Here is a 16532-nt window from a genome sequence, read left to right on the forward strand (position 1 = left end):
TTAGGTCCCTAAATGGCAGAGGGATTTTTAATTTGTTTAAATTTGTGTTTAAATCTGTCAATGATAATGATTAAACCCAGGTTTTTAAAATATATATATATTAAATTTGCAGCAAATAATCATATTTATAACATAAACGAACTCTCCAAATAAATAAAAATTGGAAGAGTAATTATGTTTCAAAAAAACAAATAGGATAATTTCCATTGCGACCAACCTAAACTAGCTGTTCTGCCACAAAGAAACTAGCCTCAATGCCTGTATTCATTGTTGAGAATAATTCCTATGGCTATAAATTTGTAAGACTTTTTTCTTCATTTTGCTCTGTACATAGAGTCTTTAAAATAAACATATGATAGCACAAAGCCCTTGATATTATTATTTTTCGGTCAACTATCATTTAATGGCATACAGTGATAAAATATCATCATTTTCTTTCCACTGTATGTCTTGCCTTCTTGAAAAGAAAAGATAAATTAATCTGGAAATTTTAGTAAATTGAAGAATGTATTTGTCAATTATTGAAGTAAATCTCATATTTTATGGCAAGAGAACACTGTTTATTCAAAATATATTGTAACCTCTCTTAATTTTTCTGGCCAAATTTTCCTAAACAATAAATACCCTATGATATTTTGAAGGATAATGAATCCATCTTCTTTAGTTATTCTCTCTGTGTGTAGTTATCTGTTATTTTTACGGTTTTATTTTCACCTTGGAAAAAGTTATGGCATGTGGTACATAAAACTATTTTATAAATACTACCCCTAAATTTATCTCCACATTACTTAGGGCAATAGGTGCTTGTCAGAACAAATTTTTACACTTTTTCTAACACACCTACATTTAAGTGAATTTAACTAGTTTTAATCAAAATATAAATTTCAAGTGCATTTTAATCAAGCTGATATATTTGATGTTTACTCCCTCATCTCTGGCATATTTCTAAAGGGCAAAACATCTGATAAAAGGTATAAAATTAAATAATTGAAAGAAATTTGTTGCAGGAGACTGTGTGCTCTTAAAAACCAACTTTACTTTGTAAGACTACTCTGCTAAAAACATAATGGTCACATAAAGCCAGGATGTACCAATATCAATTTTTATCTTACCATTTAATGAGATATTTTATCTATCTCTTCATAAAATGTAAATTTAAGTGATTATTAAATAAATTTGGTGATTGAAATCAAGCCACATTCTTTAAATAATGCAAGCAAAGGAGAAATTTTACCTTCTATGTAGAGAGAGCGGGAGATAGCATGGTTTAAGATGTATCTCTTGGAAATTACTCAATAATAGAAACATTAGGCTGAGATCAGGAAAACAGTATTACACTATTACACACTGTGTCTGTATATGTTTCTGAGTATGCATGCTCCTAGATAGCTAGTTTTTCTCTGCAGAAATGTATTTATTTGTTTCAGCATTATTGATAGTATTTTGTGTGTTCATCAGCCATTTACTTTAAGTGAAAAAAATGGTGCTTCCAATTTAACATGTTTTCATAAATCATTTGTGCCTGCCTATTTAATTGAGATGGAAAGAGTAAGCAAAAAGGTGAGCACTTGAGTGAGAGTAAGAGGAAAAGAGAAAATAACCAACTGCTTTTAATTTCCATCGAAACACAGCATCAGGTATTTTTTATGCCAGAAAGGAAAAATTATCACGGTGATATAATTGTATATTCCATCTTGAAATACTTTTAATGATAAATGCTGCCATACACACACACACACACACACACACACACACACACACATATATATATATATATATATACATACATATACATACCTACATATACATACATACATACACACAATCTATTAATCATTGATTAAAAGAGTATTTTGAAATCTTTTTGTCAGACATGATATATCAACAATTTTTTGATTTACTAACAAAACAATCTGGGGATGTGGCTCAGTGGTCAAGTGCCCCTGAGTTCAATTCCCAATATCACCCTCAAAAAAAATTTACTCTTTGTTTGAAGAGGATCATAAATTCATAAAAATTGAGTTATTTTAAATCACATGTTTATATTCTTGCAGTTTAGGAATACCATTAAAAATTACATGTACATGTATTATATTTTATAATGAGGATGTCTATAGTTATTTATTCATTGTTTACAAAACATGCATTCCTCTGATTAGTTCAGGCATCCTGAAAAAGCTACTGTTTTATTCCCATTTATAAGCTAAGGAAACAAGTCACAGAATATCACCCCATTAGCTAGTGGCAATCTGAGATTTGAAGCCAAGCATTATGAACATACCATGTTTCTTACAAGGATTTCACACTGTTACTTCATCCCAGATAGAAAGACACATTTGGAATCATTTCTAAAATCCAACTGATGTTTAGATTCTTATCATTTTTCTCTTGGTGTAAAACACCTGTGTGGTGTGAAACATTAGCCATTGCTACTTTTGTGATTACATCTGTAATTTCCTAGCCATCTCAATTTTCTAAGGTAATAGTCTGCAGTAATATTAGTCTTACAAAAATCTACCATTGATAACTGGGCCGACACTGCTGCCTCCGCTACCGCCACGCAGCCGCCGCAGCCACCGCGCTTCCCACGGAGCAGCATAGAGCAGACTCTTCACCGTGCGAGTGAGCTGCCGAGTAAAATGGACGAGCTGATAAGATGAGTGAGTGACAATTTAAAATCTAAGTGATACAACATGGCGGCAGACGCGGAGAGATCAAGTCTCTAACCCCTTCAGCTGCGCGGGCATAGGGAGAAGTAAACTGTCAAAATACTGTTCGATCAGGACCACTAGGCACCGTTGAGCTGAAGGAGATCCCGGGCGAATAGTCTGCCCTTCTCAGAACATACCAAGCCCAGATTGGCTGCATACTAGTTCTGATTCACCTGCTTCCTCAGCCCCAAGCCCACAAACTTAGGGTCTGAGGGAGGCAAACAGAAAGGGTGTGCCCAGGCATCCATGATAACAGGGCTCCCAGGAGCAGCAGACCCGGCGTGTAGCCAGTATTGCAGTGAGTGTCACAGGTGAGCACGGCCTGGCTTGAGGAACCACAAGAGAAGGCCCTGGGCACTCAGGATTGGAGACCCGCACAGTCTGGGAAGAAGACCTGAGGCACAGTGATTGGTTCCCACCAATCAAGAAGGGCAGACTGGCCCAGTGGGCATAGCTCCACCTACTGGAAGAGAAGTTAATCGAGCTCTATGACTGCATTTATTATTATTATTATTATTTAATGATTATTATTAGTATTTTTTTTTTACTTTTTGTTGTTGATGTTGTTGTTGTTCTTTAACTTTCTTATTAATGGTTTCAATTTTTTTTAATTCTTTTTATTCTATTATTATTACTATTATTTTTTAAACTTTAATTTCCATTTTTTTATTATCATTATAATTTTTTTATTTTTTGGTTTTAAATTTTTATTTTTTCGTTTTTCTTTCTTTCTTTTCACTTTTTCTCTTTTGTCTTTTCATTTCTTTTCAATTTTCTTATTCCCCCTTTCTTGAATTCTACCTACCTATACTCATTCTCTTTAGTGACTTCTTCCCTTCCCTTCTAATATCTCTCCTCCCAAGCATCAAATAAATTTATAAGAGTAAACAGTAGCTCAGCAGTCAAACAGAACAAGAAGTAACATGAGCATAAAAAAGCAAGGAAGAAAAGGAGTACAAACAATGAAGGACAGCCTAAATAGTCAGGAGGACCTAGAGTCATCAGAAAAATGGCCATATAAAGAACTCAAGGAACCCCTTAGACAGATGGAAAGGAACCTTAAAGATCACATTGAAAATGAATTACATAAACAGATAAAAGAAGAAGTTAAGCATCTTTATCAGGAGATAGAGATTATAAAAAAAAATCAAACAATAATTCTAGAAATGAAGAAAACGATAAACCAAGTTAAAAACTCAATCGAGAGTATCACTAACAGAGTGGAGCAAGTAGAAGCCAGAACGTCAGATAATGAAGACAAAATATATCATCTTGAAAAAAGACTAGCCAACTCAGATAGGCTGGTAAAAAATCACGAGAAAAACATCCAAGAGATTTGGGATAACATAAAAAAGCCAAACCTACGAGTCATCGGGATAGAAGAAGGCACAGAGCTTCATACCAAGAGAATGAGTAACATGCTGAATGAGATAATTACAGAAAACTTTCCAGAAATAAAAAAGGAAACAGATATACAAATTGTAGATTCATACAGGACACCAAGCACGCAAAATCACAGCAGACCAACGCCAAGACACATTGTTATGAAGATATCCAATATACAGAACAAAGAGAAAATACTAAAAGCTACAAGAGAAAAGAGGCAGATTACATTTAGGGGTAAACCAATAAGGTTAACAACGGATTTTTCATCACAGACGCTAAAAGCGAGAAGATCCTGGAACAACGTATTTCAAACACTGAAAGACAATGGTTGTCAACCAAGAATTCTGTATCCAGCAAAATTAAGCTTCAGGTACGACAACGAAATAAAAATCTTTCATGATAAACAAAAGCTAAAAGAATTTGTAGCCAGAAAACCAGCATTGCAAAGCGTCTTGAGCAAAACACTACACAAGGAAGAAATGAAAAACAATAACCAAAACCATAAGTGGGAAGTGCCTCGGTAAAGACTGAGGATGGGGGGAAAGCTAATCATGGAGAAACAAACTAAATTAGAAAAAAAAAAAAGAGATAAATAATCAAACATGGCAGGAAGTACAAACCATATATCAATAGTAACTCTAAACGTTAATGGCTTAAACTCTCCAATAAAGCGACATAGGCTGGTAACATGGATTAAAAAAACAAATCCAACAATATGCTGCCTCCAGGAGACACATCTGATTGGAAAAGACATACACAGGCTCAAGGTAAAAGGTTGGGAAAAAAATATACCACGCACACGGTCCTCGTAAGCAAGCAGGGGTGGCCATTCTCATATCGAATAAAATCGACTTCAAGACTAAATTAATCAAAAGGGATAAGGAAGGTCATTATATACTGTTAAAAGGAACCATTCACCAACAAGACATAACAATTATCAATATTTATGCACCAAATAATGGCGCTCCGTCGTTCATAAAACAAACTCTCCTCAAGTTCAAGAATCAAATAGATCACAACACAATAATCATGGGTGACTTCAACACACCTCTCTCATGATTGGACAGATCCTCCAAACAAAAGCTGAATAAAGAAACTATCGACCTCAATATTACAATCAATAACCTAGACTTAACTGACATATATAGAATATATTAACCATCATCAAGTGGATATACTTTTTTCTCAGCAACATATGGATCCTTCTCAAAAATAGACCATATATTATGCCATAGGGCAACCCTCAGTAAATATAAAGAGGTGGAGGTAATACCATGCATTTTATCTGATCATAATGGAATGAAACTGGAAATCAATGATAAAAGAAGGAAGGAAAAATCATACATCACATGGACAATGAACAATACGTTACTGAGTGATCAATGGGTTACAGAAGACATAAAGGATGAAATCAAGAAATTCTTAGAGATAAATGAAAATACAGACACAACATATCGGAATCTATGGGACACAATGAAAGCAGTCTTAAGAGGGAAATTCATCGCCTGGATGTCATTCCTCAAAAAAAGGAAAAACCAACAAATAAATGAGCTCACACTTCATCTCAAAGCCCTAGAAAAGGAGGAGCAAAACAACACCAAATGCAGCAGAAGGCAAGAAATAATTAAAATCAGAGCAGAAATCAACGAAATAGAAACAAAAGAAACTATTGAAAAAATTAACAAAACAAAAAGTTGGTTCTTTGAAAAAATAAATAAGATCGACAGACCCTTAGCCATGCTAACGAAGAGAAGAAGAGAGAGAACTCAAATTACTAACATACGAGATGAAAAAGGCAATATCACAACAGATGCTACAGAAATACAGAAGACAATTAGAAATTATTTTGAAAATCTATATTCCAATAAAATAGAAGATAGTGAAGACATTGATAAATTTCTTAGGTCATATGATTTGCCCAGAATGAGTCAGGAGGATACACACAATTTAAACAGACCAATATCAATGGATGAAATAGAAGAAGCAATCAAAAGACTACCAACCAAGAAAAGCCCAGGACCGGATGGGTACACAGCGGAGTTTTACAAAACCTTTAAAGAAGAATTAATACCAATTCTTTTCAAGTTATTTCAGGAAATAGAAAAAGAGGGAGCTCTACCAAATTCATTCTATGAGGCCAACATCACCCTGATTCCGAAACCAGACAAAGACACCTCAAAGAAAGAAAACTACAGACCAATATCTCTAATGAACCTAGATGCAAAAATCCTCAATAAAATTCTGGCGAATCGGATACAAAGGTACATCAAAAAAATTGTGCACCATGATCAAGTAGGATTCATCCCTGGGATGCAAGGATGGTTCAATATACGGAAATCAATAAATGTTATTCATCTCATCAATAGACTTAAAGATAAGAACCATATGATCATCTCGATAGACGCAGAAAAAGCATTTGACAAAGTACAGCATCCCTTTATGTTCAAAACATTAGAAAAACTAGGGATAACAGGAACTTACCTCGACATTGTAAAAGCTATCTATGCTAAGCCTCAGGCTAGCATCATTCTGAATGGAGAAAAATTGAAGGCATTCCCTCTAAAATCTGGAACAAGACAGGGATGCCCCTATCACCACTTCTATTCAATATAGTTCTTGAAACACTGGCCAGAGCAATTAGACATACGAAAGAAATTAAAGGCATAAAAATAGGAAAAGAAGAACTTAAATTATCACTATTTGCTGATGACATGATTCTATACCTAGAAGACCCAAAAGGGTCTACAAAAAAACTATTAGAACTAATAAATGAATTCAGCAAAGTGGCAGGATATAAAATCAACACGCATAAATCAAAGGCATTTCTGTATATCAGCGACAAAACTTCTGAAACGGAAATGAGGAAAAACACTCCATTCACAATATCCTCAAAAAAAAATAAAATACTTGGGAATCAACCTAATAAAAGAGGTGAAAGACTTATACAATGAAAACTACAGAACTCTAAAAAGAGAAGTAGAAGAAGATCTTAGAAGATGGAAAAATATACCCTGTTCATGGATAGGCAGAACTAACATTATCAAAATGGCGATATTACCAAAAGTTCTCTATAGGTTTAATGCAATGCCAATCAAAATCCCAATGGCATTTCTTGTAGAAATAGATAAAGCAATCATGAAATTCATATGGAAAAATAAAAGACCCAGAATAGCAAAAACAATTCTAAACAGGAAGTGTGAATCAGGTGGTATAGCAATACCATATTTCAAACAATATTACAAAGCAATAGTAATAAAAACACCATGGTACTGGTACCAAAACAGGCAGGTGGACCAATGGTACAGAATAGAGGACACAGAGACTAATCCACAAAGCTACAACTATCTTATATTTGATAAAGGAGCTAAGAACATGCAATGGAGGAAGGATAGCATCTTCAACAAATGTTGTTGGGAAAACTGGAAATCCATAAGCAACAAAATGAAACTGAATCCCCTCCTTTTGCCATGCACAAAAGTCAACTCAAATTGGATCAAGGAGCTAGATATCAAATCAGAAACTCTCTGTCTGATAGAAGAAAAAGTTTGTTCCGATCTACATATTGTGGGGTCGGGCTCCAAATTCCTTAATAGGACACCCATAGCACAAGAGTTAATAACAAGAATCAACAAATGGGACTTTCTTAAACTGAAAAGTTTTTTCTCAGCAATAGAAACAATAAGAGAGGTAAATAGGGAGCCTACATCATGGGAACAAATTTTTACTCCTCACACTTCAGATAGAGCCCTAATATCCAGAGTATACAAAGAACTCAAAAAATTAGACAGTAATATAACAAATAACCCAATCAACAAATGGGCCAAGGACCTGAACAGACACTTCTCAGAGGAGGATATACAATCAATCAACAAGTACATGAAAAAATGCTCACCATCGCTAGCAGTCAGAGAAATGAAAATCAAAACCACCCTAAGATACCACCTCACCCCAGTAAGATTGGCAGCCATCAGGAAGTCAAACAACAACAAGTGCTGGCGAGGATGTGGGGAAAAGGGTACTCTTGTACACTGCTGGTGGGACTGCAAACGGGTGCAGCCAATTTGGAAAGCAGTTTGGAGATTCCTGGGAAAGCTGGGAATGGAACCACCATTTGACCCAGCTATTGTCCTTCTTGGACTATTCCCTAAAGACCTTAAAAGAGCACAGTACAGGGATACTGCCACATCAATGTTCATAGCAGCACAATTCACAATTGCTAGACTGTGGAATCAACCCAGATGCCCTTCAATAGATGAATGGATAAAAAAATGTGGCATTTATACACCATGGAGTATTACGCAGCACTAAAACATGACAAAATAACGGAATTTGCAGGGAAATGGATGGCACTAGAGCAGATTATGCTCAGTGAAGCTAGCCAATCCCTAAAAAACAAATACCAAATGTCTTCTTTGATATAATGAGAACAACTAAGAACAGAACAGAGAGGAAGAGCAGGAAGAAAAGATTAACATTAAACAGGGACATGAGGTGGGAGGGAAAGGGAGAAAAAAAGGGAAATTGCATGGTAATGGAGGGAGACCCTCATTGTTATACAAAATTACATATAAGAGGTTGTGAGGGGAATGGGATAACAAACATGGAGGGAAATGAATTACAGTAGATGGGGTAGAGAGAGAAGATGGGAGGGGAGGGGAGGGGGAATAGTAGAGGATAGGAAAGGTAGCAGAATACAACAGTTACTAATATGGCAGTATGTAAAAATGTAAATGTGAATGTGTAACCGATGTGATTCTGCAACCTGTATTTGGGGTAAAAATGAGAGTTCATAACCCACTTGATTCTAATGTATGAAATATGAGATGTCAAGAGCTTTGTAATGTTGTTAACAACCAATAAAAAAAAAGAGAGAAAAAAAAATAAAGGGAAAAAGTGAAGTAAAAATAAAATAATAATATACAAAAATTGATATATAAAATTAGTATCATAATCAGGTAACTCAAATGTATACATATATGTGTGTATATGTGTATATATGTATGTGTATAAATAAATACCATATTCAAAATAAATAAATAAATAAAAATAAAAATCTACCATTATTTAAGATCACATCTAACATGACAGTTGTAGTCATTAATATTAAACTAATCATACACTGTAAATTTCTACTACAAATAACATCAAAATTACTAGAATTTAACGATTACAGGTTTTACTGATTTAAACATTGGATATTGGTCCTATTTTGGCTCAATAATTGATATATATTTTTCCACATCTGCATTTAAAGTAATTAAGTTATGTATACATTTTTAAATAAAATCAAGTTACTAAAGAATATGTAATGAAATGAAAAATATATGCCAATAGTGAAAAACAAAAAAATACAATATTATTTATGTTATACCTATTGAAAATAGGATTATTAGAAATGCAAATAAAAATTAAATTAATAAGATTCAATTTATCAATTTCTTCAATCTTGGTTTGTGATTTTGTATGTGGGTATTCAATGGTCCCACTACCATTTTTTGTAACAAATGAGATTTAATTTAAAATCAGATAAATAATTGAAATCACAAGAGTACTGAAAAATAGAACAGAAAGTGAACTTTGAACTCATCTAATGAAACTCCACCATTTCAATGACAGGTTCTGAGTCTAGAGATGTGACATTATCCTAGATCACCTAAGTAATTTTAATACAGCAAAAATTGAAGCCAAGATATTATTTATTTTTATTCAGAGATAAATAAGGAATGTTTCTGAGAGATTTTATTATTAGCTCAGGATTGCCCACAGTATATTCTTCAAGGTCCAAACAGTACAGATTTTCTGAAAAACAGCTGCCCAGAATACACAAAACTCTATCTTTCCCATTTGCTACTCTTAATATATTTGATTTAATCAGTAACACATTTTGTTATATTTGTTGTATTTAACTATATTCTTTACATTATTGTTTTGGCATTGATGGACTTTTATTCTATTTATTTATTTAGATGCAGTGCTGAGAATCAAACCCAGTGCCTCACCCATGCTAGGCAAGCGCTCTACCACTGAGCCACAACCCCAGCCCCTACCCATTTTCTTTTAGAGACTAAAGAGATTTTTTGATTTATTTCTTAATTTTCATCACTTGCAGAATTCTCTCTCTCTCTCTCTCTCTCTCTCTCTCTCTCTCTCTCTCTTTCACCTCTCTCTCTGTGTCTTCCTCCACCTCCTCACTTAAATATATATGTATAGGGCAGGAGATGTGGCTCAAGCAGTAACGAGCTTGCCTGGCATGCGCAGGGCGCTGGGTTCCATGCTCAGCACCATATAAAAATAAAAGACATTGTGTCCACCAAAAACTGAAAAATAAATATTTAAAAATTCTCTCTCTCTCTCTCTCTCTCTCTCTCTCTCTCTCTATATATATATATATATATATATATATATATATATATATATAATAGAAGATAGTTGAATTAACATTGATTTTACTACAACTCTTTTAGTCTTCAAATGACTATACTCAGTTTTAACCTAGGTAACCAAAAAGAAAAAAGGAAATACAAATGGACCTTTGAAATAAGAACACATTCTCTCACACACACAATATAACATGTACTATCAATCTAGATACATGTATCTTAGAAACAAAAACTTAGAATTTTCACATTTGTGAGGTGCTGTTAAAAAAGAGAAAAATAAAAGCACGAATCAAGGTACTAAACAAAATAAATGTTTTATCTCATGGTTTCACTGGTCTAAAATCAAGTCATCAACAAGACTATAATTCTTTTGGAAGGTGCTGGTGAGAATTTATCTCCTTATCACTTCCAATTTCTAGGAGTTCCCCACATTCTTTGGCTGATGGTCACATCCAACCTCAAAGTTAGCAATTACCTGGTGAGTTTTTCTCGTATCACATTCCTCTGACACAGACTCTTCTTTTCCTTGCTGCATCTACTTTTAAAAACCCCATTAAGATTACATTATTCAAAACAATTGGTCAACAAATATATGAAAAATGTTCAATATGCCTAGTAATAATGCAAATTAAAACTACACCAAGATTCTATCATATTCCAGTGATAATGGCAATTATTTAGAAGTAAAAATAAATGTTGGCAAGGATGTGATGGAAAAGGTACACTCATACATTGCTAGTAGGACTGCAAATTGGTACAATCTCTCTGGAAAGCAATATGGAGATTCCTCAGAAAACTTTAAATGGAAAAAAAAAAGAAAACTTTAAATGGAACCATCATTTGACTCAGTAATCCCATGCATAATACTGTAAGGCAGGCACATCAATTTTATAGCACATCAATTCACAAGAGCTAAGCAATGGGACCAACCAATAGTTTCATATCTATTGATAAATAGCTATCATATATACACAAATGTATCATATATACACAATGAAATATATACTCAGCCATAAAGAAGAATGAAATTATGGCATTTGCGGATAAATGGATGGAACTGAAGAATATCATGTTACGTGAAATAAGCCAGTTCAAAAATACCAAAGGCCAGATATTCTATATGATATGTGGATGTTAGCCCCAAAAAGGGTGGGGAGGTGATGAATAGAAGTACATTGGATTACACAAAGGCGAATGAAGGGAAGAGGAGTAAAGGAAAAAGAAGGATGGTAGAATGAATCAGACATAACTTTTCCTATGTTCATATGTGAATACGTGTCCACTGTAATACCACATCATGTACAACCACAAGAATGGGAAATTATACTCCATTTATATATAATATGATACAATACACTCTACTGTATATATATATATATATCTAAAAAGAATAAATGTAAATAATAAATAAAATTACTTTGGCACAATTATATTATCCAAAACAGTCTCTTTATTTTATGATCAATTGTCTGGCTACCATAATTCTATCTGTACTCTTAATTTTCCTTTTCCACGTAACCTAATATATTCATTGGTTCCATGTATTTTGACATAAATATCATTTAGTCCATTTTCCTGCCTAGCATAATTATGATGCTTTAGATTCCTCAGTGTAACTATTAGTTACATATCTGTTGATAAACAAGCAAGCAAAAACGCTAGTATCCCTTTAATTTTCATTTTTCCCTGATTTCTTTGTATATGGACTCAACAACTATGTTGAATAGGAGTTGTGAGAATAGATATCCTTAACTTGTTCTTGTTTTTAGTAGAAATGCTTTCCATTTTTCTTCATTCAGTATGATGTTGGCCTTGGGTTTTTCATATATATATTGCTTAAAATGTTGAGATAAGTTTCTTCTATCCCTAGCTTCTCCTGTGTTTTTAACATAAATTGGAGCTGGATTTTGTCAAACTCTTTATGCATCTATTGAGATAATTATGTGATTCTTGTTCTTAAATCTATGTGGTGCATTGCATTTATTGATTTGCATAAGTTAAAGTAAGCAAGCATCCCTAGTATGGAATCCACATGATCATACTCTATTATCTTATTAATATTTTTAAATATGGTTTGCCAACATTTTATTAAAAATTTTGAATCTATGTTCATCAGAGACATAGACCTGATGTTTTTTTTTTTTTCCTTTAACGACTTTGGTATTGGTATCAGGGTGATACTGGCCTCTTGGAATGAATTTGGCAATATTACTTCCCTTTATATTTCATGAAATAATTTGAGGATTAGCTCTAGTTCTTCTTTAAATATCTGATAGATCCTGTCTGAGAATCCATCTGGTCTTGGGCTTTTCTTTTCTAGAGGGCTTTTAATAGTTACTTCAATCTCATTGTTTCATATTGGTCTGTTTATGTTTTCTATATCCTCATGGTTCACATAATGGGTAGCTTATACATATCTACAAAATTTGTCAATTTCTTCTACATTTTCCAGTTTATTGGAGTATAGATTTTCAAAATGGTTTCTAATGATGCCCTGGATTTCAGAAATGTCTTTGATGATATGTTCTATTCATCTCTAATTTTGTTGATTTGGGCATTCTCTCTCTTTTTTTGTTTAGTTTGGTTGTTTATCAATCTTGTTTATATTTTCAAAGAACTAACTCTTTGCACTGATCCTATGCATTAATTTTGGCTCTATTTCCTGCCTTCTACTGAGTTTGGAATTACCTTTTTCTTCCTTTCCTAGAAGTAATATTTGATAATTTTATTTGGGATATTTCTATTTTTTTAGTGTAAATAGTCAATGATAATAGAGATTTTATATGTTTTATTTCTCTTCTCACTGGTTTCTAATATTTTTTTTATTTCTTCCCTGATTTCTTGCTAATGACAACATCGTATATCTAGATCCAAATATCTCCACAGAACACCAGTTGATAATTTCATCAAAGTAGAAGCATACAAGATCATCATGCATAAATCAATAGTTTAACTTTACTTCAATAATTAATAAATTGAAGAGAAATCATGAAGTCTATCCCATTCACGATAACATCAAAAGAAAATAAAATAATTGGAATAAATCTAACCAAAGAAATGAATGTCCTCTACAATGAAAACTATAGCATGATGGAGAAAGAAGTTGAAAAAGAATTTAGAAGATGGAAAGGCAGAACTAATGTTGTAAAAATAACAATAGCACCCAAAGTATTATACAGATTTCAATGCAATCCCCATTTTTTAAAAAAAATACATTCTCACAGAAATTTTTTAAAAAGTGTCCTAAAATTAATTTGGAAGAATAAAAGAATCAGAATGGCCAAAGCAATCTTGAGCAAGAAAATTGATGCTAAAAGAGATTAAATACCTGATCTCCAATTATAAAATTATACTACAGAGCTATAATAACAACAAAAGCACAGTATTGGCATTAAAATACCACGAATACCAATAAAACTGAATAGAAGACACAGAAAAAATTCACAGTTACACTCTTGTAATACTCAACAGAGGTGCCAAAAACATATGTTGGAGAAAAAATAGAGTTTTTAACAAATGGTGCTAATATCTGCATAACCTTATGTAGAAAGAAACTAGTTCCCTATATCTCACCTTGCATAAAAGTCAACTCAAAGTGTAACACAGACATATGAATCGGACCAGCACATTACAACTGCTAGAAGGAAATATAAGATCAACATTTTAGACAAATACAGGATCATCACATATAGACACAGGTACTGACTTCCTTAACAAGTCCCCTAAAACTCAAGAAATAAAATCAAGAAGCAATAAGTGGGACAGCATCAAATTAAAGGGCTTCTTCCCAGCAAAGGAAACAAAAGTGTGAAGTGGGAGGCTACAGAATGGGAAAAAGTCTTTGCTGGCTATTCCTCAGAAAGGGAATTACTATCTATAAAAAGAACACCTCTTCAGCAATTACAGAAGTGCAAATCAAAACTATATGAGACTTTATCAAACTCCAGTTAGACTGGCAATTATCAGAAATACAAAAAAGAATGAAGGCTGGTGAGGCTGGTGAGGATATGGGGGAAATGTAGACTCATAATTGTTGGTAGAACTACAAATAGTAAAATCACTCTGGGAAGCAATATGAAGATTCCTCCAAAAACCAACAATGGAATCACTAACTGACCCAGCTATCCCATTCCATGATATTTATCCAAAAGTACCAAAGTCAGTATACTATGATGATACAGGCACATCAATGCTTATAGCAGAATAATTCACAACAGTCAAGTTTGGAACCAATCTAGGTGCTCATTAAAAGATGAATGGGTGTAGAAATATCATGTACATAAACACATTGGCATTTTAAGAAATTATGAAACTATAGCATTTGCTCATAAATTGATGGAACTGGAGAACTGATAAATGGAGTGAAATAAGCCAGACCTGGAAAGTCAAAGGTTAAATATTTTTTTTCTCATATGCAGAACTTAGATCAAAATAAGGAGAGAGAGAGTGAAAGAGAGGGGAAAAAAAGCAGGGGGTGACCCCATAAAAGGAGATCAGAAGAGTAGAGGAAGGAAATAGAGGGGCTGGGATGAAGGATGAAAATAAGAGAGGAACTATGGAATAAAATTGACCAAATTATGCTATGTTCATATATAAATATACTGCAGCAAATTTCTCAGTTATTTACAGGTGTGTGTGAATGAGTGTGTGTGTGTGTGTGTGTGTGTGTGTGTGTGACCAATTTAAAAAGACTATTTGTTTACTTATTTTTATGTGGTGCTTAGGATCAAACCCAGGGCCTCACCTGTGTGAAGCAAGTGCTCTGACACTGAACCACAACCCCAGCCCCAAAATAAACCCCAAATTTATAGGTACCTGTAATGAAGTAATAAAAACATAAAAATGTTAATAGTGTATTCTGCTAATCATTATTTCCAATATGCTTCTGCAAGTTATTAAAAGATGGATTTATTTGAAGTTTAGGTACATAATAACTCTATATTCAAGTTTATACATTGATCCATAAAATACCTTCACTAGTACTTTATGGTTGAATTTGGTAAACATTAAGTAATGATTTGTTCATTGTATTTATTATTATAATACTGACCTTTCTTTGTTGGATTATACCTTTTTTACTTTACTTATAAATGCCTCTCAAATACTCAATCTTATTTCAAGATCACTTATATTAATTCTAAAAATTGATATATTAAAGTATATAAAATTGCCTCATTGAATTTTGACACCAAAATGGGCACATAAACTTTAAAAAATATTCTTTTTAATTTCTCAAGGAAAGCTGTAGCTGAACAGATAAAATATTACTAAAAGTTTCCTTTTATTAAATTGATGTTAATGCAGTTCTCAATTGATTTTTATTACTTTATTTTTATTTCTGATTCTTGCCTAATATTCAATAAATTCTTTGAAGCTAAAATAATATTTATTACAAATCACAGTAACTAGTTGTAAGATAATATTTACCATGGCAGAACTCTTTGCAGGGTCCTTATAGAAAAAACAAAACAAATATGACAATAGCTCATTGTCAACATATCTTTGCTATTTTTAATCCAAATTTTGATGACTCAACTGGTTGAAATCAATGTGAGACCATTCAGTGAACTATTTCTATTAATAACCTCCATTACATGACTCAGGTGAAAGGAGTGATTAAAATATCTCCATGAACACCATAATTATTTTCTAAATGGGGCATGCCAAAATTATTTTCTTCCATAAAGTAAGCAACAGTCATTTGAGATCTTAAGAAAATAGTAATATCAAAGAAGCCTCCTTTCAGTGAATAATCTTGCTTTTTAAAATTCTCCAGATCATCATCTTTAAAACATGGGTACTAGCTAAAACTTGAAAAAATAACCATAGTATTTGAAAATTCATTTTAACTTTTAAAAAATTAATCTTAATGATTAGAACTTTGATCAATGATCTATGAAGACTGTATTAGCTCATAAGGTGCAATTTGTCTTAAATTAAAATGCTCCCTTATTTGACAAGACACAACAATGTTCCATGTCATGCCATGAATTATGTGGGTATACTTGTCAGTATAAATTTTCTGGCAATGGCAATAAGGAAATCTATCATTCAT

This window comes from Urocitellus parryii, chromosome 1 (genome assembly GCF_045843805.1).
Source record: "Urocitellus parryii isolate mUroPar1 chromosome 1, mUroPar1.hap1, whole genome shotgun sequence".
Classification (NCBI taxonomy): Eukaryota; Metazoa; Chordata; class Mammalia; order Rodentia; family Sciuridae; genus Urocitellus; species Urocitellus parryii.